Genomic DNA, 13,313 nt, shown 5'->3' with positions numbered 1-13,313 from the left:
GTCACTTGGTTTTGATACTTTATAGTTTGATCATCTTTTATTTCATGGTTTCGAAATCAGTGAGACAAATTATTACATGCTTTTTAAGTTAGGATCACCTTACTAGCCAGCCACCAAAACAAACACACAAAAAACAAAGAGTTAGGATCAGTTATTTTATAAGAGATTTTACTAAATCACTATTGGTATATAACATTTGAATTGTTAAGAGTTTATATACTCCATTAGAATACCCATTAGATATTTTAAGAACTTTAAAATAGGTAACACTTTTTGTGTCAGTGATAAGTAAATCAGTTAAACAAAGAGTTTTTAAAGGTACTTGAAAACATTAATATACAATAATTATCAACATAAGAATTCTTTATTTGAAATTGCTTATATTATTTGCATAACCCTTTTTTAATATAAATTTGTTGATGGTGACAAAACTCAAAAGATGCTTGCTCATTTATTTATTCATTTATTATAATTTAACACAAAATATTTTTTCTTTTTCATAATAAGAGAGCATAATGTGAACAACCATCTTGATACTAAAAGCTATTTGGAGGTCAAATTCAAGCTGCTTCTAATATTTAATTCAAATCTAGCTTTTCAAATTTAGCTCATATTTAAGTATCTAAAATTTAAGTGAATATTTTGCCCTCCATTATGTGTCTAGGTTTGTGTTAAATCAGAAGTAGAAGCACAGAAAACTTACAACAGTGGCTGTTATAATATTTCTGACCAAGATTAAACAGAGGAAATTCAGAATTTAAATATATAACTTGGAAGTTTGAATTTTTCATAGCAGTTTTTAATCAAAGGTATTGAATAAGTTCTAATTCATCTTGGGACTCTTTCAAACTTCTTTTCTGTAAAGAAATGTGTATTTCTTTTATCCAAAGGTATGAAGCTATCCTTTGTGGAAGGAATCTTAACTTTTAATAAAGAGTAAAAGGAAAAGTTAAAAACATAGACACGCTAAATTCTTTATTGTAAGATGATCAATCAGTAAGTAACTCGGAGGACTTATTTGGTGCTAGGATGGGATTTTATAATTATTTTTTATATTAAACAGTATTTTCTCCCTTATGAAACAGAGGGATCAGATAATTCAACACTTACTATTAAAAGAGGTTTGGACATTAATAAAAACATATGCTATTTCATTAAAATTGATAATTGTCATTACTCAGGGAATGGATATTTTCACTGAGGAAGCCTAAATCAGTCAATATTATTTATACATAAGATCTTATTTATATATAAGCCCCCTATACAAGTGTATAAGACTTTTAGACTTTAAGATGATCTAGCTCTGAGTAAGAAGCTTGTAGAAATTATTCAGTCCTCAACTTACATCGCATTTAAGTGCACACAGACACCTTATTGTACATCATTTAGATAAAGATCCATGTTAACTCTGAAATACAACTGAAACAAACTTTTAAAGTATGATTCTGCTAAAATTCATTATAATATTCTAATTCTTTATCACGTACTATTTAACTACATGCATTGATACTGGGATGACCTCATTAATTATAGTGACAAAATAACAGATAAGAGTTATGTTACACTACCTTTCATGACTATGGTGGAAAGGTAGTGTCATTTTCTATCCCTTTAAAATTGAGTATTAGAATAACATGAGGATTAAAAGTTGAACAGCAGTATAAATCTAAATCCTTTCAATGTGAGGAAGAGAGTGTTCAGACATATGTTATTGTACAGTGATCTACTTAGGATGAATCTGAGTCATCTCTCCTTTTATGACAAGGACTAGGACATGTCTATTTACACTTTAGAGTAGAGAAAACTATCCATTCCTGCTGTGGAAAAATTATGTTTCTTAGCACATATAAAAGACCATTTCCAAGTGTATTTGCAGCAGATTAACATTTAACCAGGTTGGCTAATTATGTTATGTGCTAAATCTACATGAGCAGTGACTATTATGATAATGGATAAATAGGCTAATTTACCTCTTTTATAAAATGTATTGCAAATAGAGAAATGGGCAAATGGTTTACACCATAAGGCGACAGATGCATAATAATTTTTAAAAAATTTTTTCTTTTATTTAAAGTGAAATATTTCTCTACTTTTCATCATCTTTGCAATTAAAAAAACACATGATTAGCATTGTATTTTTGTAAAATTGTTATGGAAATTAATGAAGTAGTTTTTAAGGTAACAAATATTTTGAAATTTTCTATTTTTATGAAATGGAAACCAATAGTCTTATATAAAGCTTAGTAGATACCAAGTAAGGTGTTAAAGATAGAGTTGTTTCTTTTAAATTATCTAAATTCTAAAAAAAAAAAATCTATAAACTTAAGGAGAATGAAATAAATTAGTTCCGTGCACCGTCTAGAAAGTGTAAAAGTAGACATCCAAACCTAGATCTGCCTGGCCTAAAGTCTGTCACTTAGCATAATGCTTGGTGCAGAGTAGGCCTTCAATAAATGGTAGATTCTTTGAGCCTTTCCTTCCTTGTTTCAGTTTTGTCTACTGCTCAGTGACAAAAATAAAGTTATTTTAGTTAACCTTGTGAATGTAAATGCACAATGCAATTTATTGTATTAATTCATTGCCAATGGCCATGATATTGTTTAATTATGCATTCATTTTAAGAAATGGTTATTTTTGTACCTATAATATGCCAGGTTCATTAAATGCTTATTGACTTTTAAAATTTGGTCACACAGAATGCTTGTGCACATATAGGTACGTATTTATGTGTGTGTATGTGTGTCTATTTGTCTACCCTTCCTACTTATCCATCTGTAGTTTATATTCTATCATTGATATTAATATTCCTCAAAAGCATTATATTTCATGACAAAATAATATCTTTTTTTTAAAAAGTCCTCTGTTAGTGATATCCAACTCTCTTCAGACACCAGGAGTCTAAAACATCCACCAAAAGACCTGTTAGGTCAAAAATCACCATCTAGTTCCTCTCCTTAGCGTTGTAATCCCTTTTCTCCTTTTATAAAACCCTATAATGTAAGAAACTAATGTGGAAAACTGAAACATTATGGTGGGGATTGATTCCTGATCAATTTTTGACTCCAGGTAAAATTTAAAATTTTGTTGTTTATAATGGTGAGACCATTTGAGAAGAGATTACATTAATCCATCTGTAAGGAAAGTAGGAAAAGTTTAGCCAGGTTCTCTCGCCTTACATCTGTTACAAATGGGCAAGATTCAGCACATTCACTAGAAATAAGTTTTAAAAGTCGTGTAACTGTGCATGTGTGCCCATTTACCAATTCAACATGATTGTTGTAATTTTGTGATGCTTGGTTTATGACTCCTATTATCTACTAAGAGCATAAAGGTAACTGCTCTGAAGTGCTGGCTGGTGGAGCATGGAAGGAGGGCAGACCGTGGAGCATCAGTGGAGTAGAGCCTGAGCTGTGTCTGTGAATAAGGCCTGTCTGTGAAGCTCATATCTGAAGAATATAGTATGTCTACCTTGCGTAAAGCTGCCAGTATCTTCTTTCGATTACCTGATTCACGACCTGCACAGGAAGGGGCAGAAGGATCTGAGGTTCCCGCACCACACCATCTGATGAGAATGAGGAGCTAAATTACAGTAATTGAGATAATAATGGAGTGTTGGTAACTCATACTCAACAAAAAACAAAAACCAAAAAACAAAAAAATAAAACGTGGTGCCTGAACAAATGCTTATGTTAAGAAAAGAAAGAAAAGAGGAAGAAGTATAGAAATAATCAACAAGCTCTGCTTTCAGCAATGGTGATACCATTCACTAGCAGAAGGATACAGGAAAAGAAACTTGTGAACAATGATGAGTTCATGTTTCTCTGTATTGTGCTGGAGAGAAATTTTTATGTAAATCATAAACAGATAGCCAGAAATGCGGTTCTGAGTTTGAGGTTTCTGAATTGTATAATAGATAACAATTAGTACTCATCAACCTACAACTGATTCTTTAGAGGAATTAGAGTAAGATGTGAGACATAGATGGGGAATTTAGTCTATGACAGGGTTGAAGATAGGAACACCAGTGTGTGGTGGGGGGGGTGTGTGAAGAGGTTAAAGAGTGTTTTTGATTATGTCAGTTTTGTCTAGGAACCACATGCAGAAATAGGTACTGTGATAAGCATACCACAGAACTCTATTCCCTAATCTGCCTAATGTGTAATTATGGTACTTTACATGGCAAAGTGACTATAGATATGATCAATGATACAGATCTTGAGATGGAAAGATTACACAGGATTATCAGGGTTGACCCAATCTAATCATATGAGCCCTAGAAAGGAAAATATTTTCCCCAGCTGTTTGCAGATAAATGGTTCAACAGAAGAGGCAGGAAAAAATTAAACATGAGAAAGACTCAACCCGCTGTTTCTGGCTTTGAAAATGGAGAAATGAGATCATCAGCCAAAAAATGTGGGTGGCCTCCAGGTGGTGGGAATGGCCATCAGCTGACAGCTAGCAAGAAAACAAGGACCTCAGTTCCAAGACCAAATGGAATTGAAATTTGCCAACAACATGAATGTGGAAAGAAATGAATTCTGTCTTGGAGCCACCAGAAAGGAACGCAACCTTGTCAGTACCTTGATTTTAGCCTGCTATGACCTGTCATACTTCTGACCTACAAAAATGTGAGAGAATAAATTTGTGTTGTTTGAAGCAAGTAAGTTTATGGTGATTTGTTAGAGCAGCAATAGAAAACTATTTTATGTGCTGATGGTATAATGTGCAAGTAAGGAGTTACAGAGGAGAATATGATCTTGAGAAGAAAGATAAAATAGTTTTAAATATGGAATACTTAAAAATTATGTAATGTCTTTGCACATGGGGAATGCTAATGTTTCCTCTGTTCTAATTTATACACATTCTTGAGAGTCAGCACCTTATTGAAAGAGTTGCTTGTGGAAACAGAAATGGGAAAGGAAGCTGAACAAAAACATGCAGAATAAGGTCCCAGCAATGTCTGGCATCTGCTAACATTAGAGACCATAGATTCTTAGCAGCCCAAAGCTAATAATTATATAATTTTTCTCCAGCAGGATTCTGTTGTTGAGGAATAAGGTTGAATAAGAGGGAGGTTGGATTGACAGAGAACTAGTCATTTTTAGGGGGATGGTTTTGCAGATACAGGGAGTAAGTGCCTGTGACGTTGTCAAGATGCTTCATGTGGTATAGTTCTGACATTGAAGGGAGTGAAGCACTTGAGGGTCTCAGGTGCTGAGTAAATGTGACAGGAAATAAAAAAAAGGAATACATGTGAGAGTGAGAAAGTGAGAAAATAAAGAGTTGAAGATGTGGGGAAAACAGGATAATTTAGTCAGGCTCCCTCAGCTTAGGTCTGGCTGGTGGTTGAGCAGCACATTTCCTGTAAACAAGTTGTGTGTGGGTGAAGTTAGCCTGCATGTGTGCCAAGGTATCTTTTTAGTTAATTGCTTTTGTGTGTTCTTCAGTTTGTGAAGCAGGCTGAATGGCGAGCTTGAGTCTAAAAATAGAACATGTTTACTCTGCTGGCAGCGACTCAGTTTCAGTTTTTCAGTGGACTTTGATGGTAGCAGTTGAATTTCTGAGTTTCTCTGTGGACTGCTTGGCTCATAGTGCTATGTGCGCTGAGTAAACAGTATTCCTTCTTCAACCAAGGCTCCAAGGAGCTTTTTGCCAGTTACCTAGCTCATAGACCTGCATGTGAAGGGTTTTTGAATGGGCTCAAGGGGTCTGTGAGCCGCAGACCCTAGCTCTAGCTCTACAGAAGGTAATAGTCAGGGGCCAGCCTGTGGCTCACTCAGGAGAGTGCGGTGCTGGTAGTGCCGAGGCCGTGGGTTCGGATCCTATATAGGGATGGCTGGTGTGCTCACTGGCTGAGTGTGGTGTGGACCACACCGTGCTGAGGGTTGTGATCCCCTTACCGGTCAGACAAAAGAAAAAAAAAAAAGGTAATAGTCAAAGAGGGATATTTTATTGTAAAATGTCACATAGTCTGATTTTCTAAATAATATGAAGAAGTTCTTGGTATTCCTTCCTTCAAATATCTTCTGAAATGTCAGTAAAAATATACAAAATGCCCTATGAAGTGAAAAACAAGACTATATCTCACTGTCTAGAGAGGAATTCTTACAACCACAGAAATTAAGTGCTTGCACTGGCAAACACACCCTAGATAGTACAAACTTCATTGTGTGATCCAGAGGAACACTAATGAACAGAAGTAGCGGAAGATTGATCTTAGCTTCTACTCTAGAGCCTGCCTTTAATTCTACCTCAAACCAACAATGTGGAAACTATGTAGAAGCTAGAACTAACTACAAATTATTTATGCATAGTTACTTTAAAAATAACTCATGCTCTTTATTAACATTTGAAATAATGCTTTTTACTTTCTATTATACGTATTTCTATAAAACAAAGACTTTTGAATATTTCATATGTAATATTTAACAAAGAAAATGGTTTATTCTGCCAAACGTTAAAAAGTACAAGGTTTTGTTTTGTTTGATTTTATGTCATGGGTCAAATGAAAATATTTTGGTTCAAAGTTGTAAACAACTGTATGTTTCACAAAAAATATCATTAAGGTGTGTGTTAGCTTTTATTTTGTCTTGACCCCACAACCTTAGGTCTTCTTTATAATTCTATAGAGTTGGCATTTTTTCCTGGACATTTTATCCTTTTAGCTCAAATGAGGACTTAAATAACAAAATTAAGTATATACTAATAGTTACAATGTATAACTATTGTATACATTGTTAACTTTTAACTATACAATAGTATAAAAATATGTTTTTAAAAATAAGATAGCAATTGCCAACATTGTAGTATCTTTAGTTATCCTGGATTATTATTTTTGTGAAAACGAATTAAAAATTTGAGAGGATATTTAGACTGAACAATTAAATGTGTTATATTTTCACAGTACTTAGACATTGCTTGGTACATGGTAAACAATTTATAAATATTTGTTCTTCTATTATTATTAAACTTAGCCTAGACTTAGACATTTTATGCAGGAGTCTTGTCATTCCTCTAACAATATAAACTTTGCTATGTGGAGCTGGGGTACTATGAAACTTCACATCCCATATATATAAAAGAAATGAATAGAGGACCAAAATTCCTTCCCTTTGAAGTTAAAAATTATTAAAATATATCAAAAAAAAGTAGAATGAGCCTTAGTAGTGCTCTTTCTTGAAATAAGACAACATGATCTGAAAAGCTTATCGTGAGAGTGGGAGAAAATAGTAGCAACTGGCTGGTCATGTCCCAAGGGTTAAGATAAGAGGAAGATGATGGCAGATGATCAAATAAATTTAAACATGGTCCTGATTCAGATTTCTTGACTGAGATTAGTCTGTAGAAATAAAAGGCTTTAAAATGACTTAACCTTTGAAGCCCTAGCCAGTATTGGTATGGGGCATCCTTGATTAAATACAGCTTTATGGGAAAGAGAGTTTTATTTTGCATCTCAAGGATCTACTGCAGTCCAATAAAAATGGCAAAAGATTGCATGAGCAGCAGTGAAGTCCAAATCTTTGCACTCCACTTGTGCATAGTTAATGGAAGCACCAGTCCATAAGGTTGCAGCAAAAAGAGGAACACCAAGGTCGGTGGAGATAGGTATTGAGTTTGGTGCCAGTCTTTTTTAAATGCCTGAGTTCCAGTAAACAAGAACATTGGGATTGTGGCTTCATTAACAGTGGTGTGTGTGGTATCTAGATGAACAGGAATCCCCGCCTCTTCAGGATTTTCTGCCCAAACTAGTTGTGATGGAAGAGCAACAGCTAAATCACTAACGTGGCTATGCTAAACTCTCGAGTAATTTTCAGTATCCATACTCTCCTTTTTCCAAGCAGGACTGATTTCAGTTCTCTTAATACAAGAAAATAGCATTTTCACAACACCAAGGGACCTAGAGATCTGTCAAACTGTTGGCTTCATCTTTTTTATCCAGAAAAATATGTAGGCATTGCATTCAATTCAGTCCTCTATTGGTGAGATTCTTCTTTGGGGGGAATATTTAAATAAATCATTAAATCTCTTACTTATTGTTTGCTTGCAGTTTTGGTTCCCACTTGATGACTATTTGATGAAAAAGGCAAACAATTTATAAAGCCTCTTTAGCCAAAAATGATTACCAATGGTGAGCCTCAATCACAATTTCATTACTTCTTTACAAGGGGTTTATTGGCTCTGGCATAGTTTTGTGGACTGAGTCTTCATACAGAAACTCTGGAGATATTTTTAGGCAACTTGTTAAAATTTGTGCAAATTATCTCTTTTAAAAAGTGTGTGCATATCTTGCTGATACTTAAAGACAATAGACAACAATCAGCAATCTGCTATTCACATTTATTTTTCACCAGAGTGAGAAGTCATTGATTGGCTGATGCTAAATGGGAGTCAGCAATATTTGGCCAAGCTCTTCTGGAACAGGCTCTTTGAATGTGACAGAAATTGCCCAATCTCTTTCTTCTTCTCAGGCAAACAGCTAGATAGTATGGAGTAAACTGATAGGTGGAGCATCGTGACTAAATTCTAGGCAATTGAAATGAGCAAAATGAGGTTTCTGGGGAGGCTGGTCTGACTCTTCTTTTAAAATAAAATTTAGTTTAAATTCATATTTATTTTATAGTCCTACTTAGTTTATATTTAGTCATATTTAGTTTACAGTCATATTTTTGAAATTTGTAAATATGAGCATATATGTATATGTCCATCTCTATACAATACCCCCTCCACATACACACTGCTCAGATATTATACATGCATCATGTTTATATTTTCAGTCAGTTCCCTCCAACTACTGTCCAAATTTGTAGAAAACCTGTCCTCAGTTTCAGGTGCTATTGAGAATGACTGTCTTTCATGGCTACACTCTACAGTTAATTTTAAATACCTATTTTTTTTTTTGTCAAACCATATTGAACAAAACTTCCCAAATTTCTATAGAACCACCTATTTGTTTCTTTGCAATACAGTAAGTCTAGTTATCAAGTAAAGCATTAGATACTTTTTAATTGTTTACTCATCTGTAACAGAGGTGCTTACAGTCTCACATGATATTGCATAGGGATCTCTTTGTGATTATTATGCCTGAGAGTCACAGAAAGAGAAAGATGTTCAAGAATTAAAAAAAACAAAATGGAATGAATGGTGGAAAAAGTAACTTCTTTCTCAGGGCAAGCACAGCTTACCATGAAGTTTTCTGGTTCTTAGTTATAAAACTTTGTCTTCTTGAGTAGGATAAAGCAGTTCAGCTGATTTTTAAAATTATTTTTCCACTACAAATAAGTGTTAAAAGTAAGCAGTAGGAAGACATTGTTTCCCTGGCCTTCATTGTGTATCAACTTTGGGCTACATGAACCACTATAGAGGAAGCCTGTGTCAGATGACATGAGAAAGGACAGGGAGGCTCACTAGAGTCGACTACACGTCTGGAGGCAGTGCTCTTAATACACATTCTCTCTGTTTAGATATTGGACTAAAACTTGATTTCATTCCTTTGTGTTTACACAATAAAACACCGTCTTTGTATGTACAACCCAATGCAGTTAAGTCATTGTTCAAAAGTGATCATTTAGCACATATGACAGTCACAGGCTTCCTGCAAAAGGATACCAATGTTATTCATGTATCTGGATCTGGAATCAAAATTGGAAAATTACTGAGGAGGTAAGTAGAGGATACAACTTATACCTAAGAAATAAGCCTTTCCAATTGTCTAATGTTGAAAACCACCATTTAAAATGCCCAGTGAATGGAGAAAGGAGTGGGAAAGCTGTTTTCTACAACTTTAACCTCACTCTGGAGGCCTGCATGAGATGGCTTCAGTGTTTCCCTCAGCTTGACTAAATTTTGGAGGCTTCATCCCAGAGCATTTACTTGAGAATATGTAATCACAAGTTCTTTCTTAGCACCTGAAAAGCCTCTTGCCAGTTTTACAACTCAGGAATGTCTTTCTCAAGGATCTGGGATCCATCTTTTTAAAATGTAATCATTAAGGAAGATAGCACCCCTATCTCCCACGTTCTGTGGACGGTAGGAGCCTGCCTTCACTGTGCTCATTGCTCCAAGTTGTAAAATTACCTCTTGTCATAAAAATAAGAGAAAGTTTATTTTTCCTTTGGGTAAAACCAATTGGCAAACACACAAGACCCATAACTTCCTTTTAACCCCAGACTTTCTGTTTCAAACTTTGTTTCAGCAGAATTGAGTTCAGATTTTAACTCTGGCCTCTCCACTCTATTGCAATCGCCTTAGATAAAGTATTCTTTGCCTCTTGAGTGCATTCCAGAGCAATTTTTGCTTGACAGACCTATCTTACAGGTTCTTCCACTTCAGAAGGGTCACCTAATGTTAGGCTTTTGTCTCTAGGAATTGGTTTAAGTGGACTTTGGACCTGTGCATTTTCATTGATGATGTTGGTAGAGGGGATTACTGATGACGGAAACCACAACTACAAAGGAACAATTTTGCTAAGGAAAACATGGATGGCCTAATTGAAATTGAACTTGGCAACCAGTATTCAAATTCCCCAGACAATTTTGGGATCACTGTGTTCTTTAAAGAGTGAGGGCTGCTACAGTAGCAATAAATAGAATAAATGGTGTATCTTGACAAAACAATAGTTTTTCCCCTGAAATTACATTGCCATCTTTTTTGCTTGTTTGCTTGTTTGTTTTTGCTTTTTTGCATGCACAACTTGGTCTTTCTCAGTTATGTCATGAAGTATCTTGACTACTGGTTTCAGTCCCCGCTGCAGCTCTCTTGTGTAATGGCTAATGCTTGTTAACTCAGGCCTGTGGAACTCAATCCCTTACAACAATTTCATGGCATTGTTTAAAGGCTGGAAAAATCAGATGAGCTTTCTTGGGTTAGACCCTGTATGAGTTACCTATTGTTGAATAACTAATTACCACAAACTTAGCAGCTTAAAACAATCATATTTATCTCATAGTTTCTAGTTAGGAATCAAGACATAGATTAGATGGATTTGCATCTTCTTGGTTCCTCACAAATGATGAAATCAAAGATTGGGCAGAGTCAAGATCTTCTTGAAAGCTGGACTAAAGAAGGATCACTGCCAAACTCATGGTGTTGTTGACAGAATTGCAGTTCCTCAAGGGCCATTCAAAGAATATTACTCATTCCTCTTAGAAAGAGGGTTTCAGTTTCTAGTGGGCTATTGGCTGAAGGCTGTTCCCAGTTCTTTGCTACATGAGCCTCACTGACATGTAGGCTTACTTCCTCAATGACAGCAAGTGAGAGAATTTGCAAGCAAGATCAAAGTCATTGCATTGTATTACCCAATCATAGAAGTGACATACTATCACATTAATGGTTAGGAGAGCTAGGAGATTAAGCAAAGTCTTGAATATCAGGAGACAGGGCTATCTGGGGGAAATCTTAGAAGCTGGCTGTTACAGACTCAATAGTAGGTGGTATGGCATTAGAGGATTTCTTTTCAGTTCTTGACAGATTATATTTTATTTCCTTGTCATATCCATCAAGTTACAGTGCAATTAAAAGGTAAACTTTAGCATGCAGATGGTTAAATATTCTTTGTGAGACAAAGGAGAGTAATTGGAGACAGCAATCTGCTATTTTTCAGATTGTAATCAGTGAAGTCAGAGAACTGCCCTGATAGAAAGGCTGCCATTTAATTCTGGAATTGATGGAAAAATAAATCAATTTTAATCCATTGAAATATCTTTATACAAGATATTATGATCTGATTTGGGCAAAATAATTCAAGAGAATAGCTTCAGGTTTACAGATCTCAAAGTAATGACATTGATTCCTAAAAGAACTCTTAATGTCTGATACTGAGTACTCAGTTTCCTTGTTCCTATAATATTGATCATATTGTCTAACACAAAGGGTAGTTGTAAGGAGAAAATGCAGCAACATAAAATACTAAAATACTAAATGATCATACTAATATTACCACCATGAGCCCCATTTTTGGTAAGAGTATATGTTAAGGTAAACATAGGAGGCTGGTGTGGGGATAAATATATGCAAACTAATAAAAGAAGCTGAAATATGGGGCCAGCCCCATGGCTCACTTGGGAGAGTGCAGCGCTGGTAGTGCCTAGGCCTCAGATTCAGATCCCATATAGGGATGGCTGGTGCGCTCACTGGCTGATCATGGTGCAGACCACACCGTGCCGAGGGTTGTGATCCCCTTACCAGTCAAAACAAACAAACAGAAAAAGCTGAAATATATCTTCAAGTCTTTGATCCTTATTTTCCATGTGCTTTGTGAAAAACTTTGATGGTCCAATATTGAGTCAAGTAAAGGGATTATATTCACTTGAACGGAATATGAGGTAGTTTAAAGCACGAAAGCCCGACTGGTCAGGTTTGAATGCTGGTTTTACCACTTATTATCTTCATATGACTGTCTCTAAAAGTCAGTGTCCCTGTTTGCATAAAGGAGATAATAACAGTTTTTACTTGATATTTTGTTTTCATAATTAAGTACTATAACATGTATAAAGTAATTAGCCTTAGTATCTGGTACATAGTGAGTTCTCAGTAGATATAAATTATTACCATCATTAATAATACTGTAATTTTCATGATCCAGGACTGTGGCTTAAACATCTTCTGTGCTGTATCTTCCTATCGTGAAACAATACAATATAAATAGGAAGTGTTATGGTATTTTACTTTCCCCAAAAATGTCAGAGATAGAAAAGCAAAATTAGGAAGCATAAAGGGTTTTACAAGAAGGCACACAAGCAGGAGGGAGAGGAAAGATGACAGAAGAAGTTGGACGGGATGAATGTGGATGGCGACTCTGTCTAGGGGCCTCTCTGCTAACCTTGCCTAGTCTGTTTCATGTTATTCAGACTCAGGGCAGATGAATATCAGAACAAACCAGACTCTATGCATTTGTAATTAGCATATCAATGTAGTATCAAGAACAGTGTTGAAGGTGGCAAATGCCACAAGCCATGGAAATGCTCTGTTCTGGTCACAGGCAAGAGTTAGTTTTTCTATGAGACTCAGTTTTTCATATTTTCTTGTTATCAGTTTGTTTTTCAGTGTATTTAGTAAATCTGATGAAGGTGTTTTGTTATTTCCCTCCGCTGCAGTCTCCACCTGTCAGGATGAGCAGAGGGCTGGATTCCTTCGGTTTCTGCAGCCACAGTGGCCAGAGCATTATGATCAATTTGCCACATAGTTGCCACTGAAGCAATTAGAGATGCTTAGCACCTAATTTTCACCAAACTTTTTAACACTTTTTCAGGCAACTGGGCATTAAGACTTTCTGTCCTTAAGCCTCCCTTTCCCCTTCCCTATTACTTCAAGCCAGT

This window comes from Cynocephalus volans, chromosome 15 (genome assembly GCF_027409185.1).
Source record: "Cynocephalus volans isolate mCynVol1 chromosome 15, mCynVol1.pri, whole genome shotgun sequence".
NCBI lineage: Eukaryota > Metazoa > Chordata > Mammalia > Dermoptera > Cynocephalidae > Cynocephalus > Cynocephalus volans.
The sequence above is the reverse complement of the archived record's forward strand: the minus strand, read 5'-3'. Positions refer to the sequence as shown.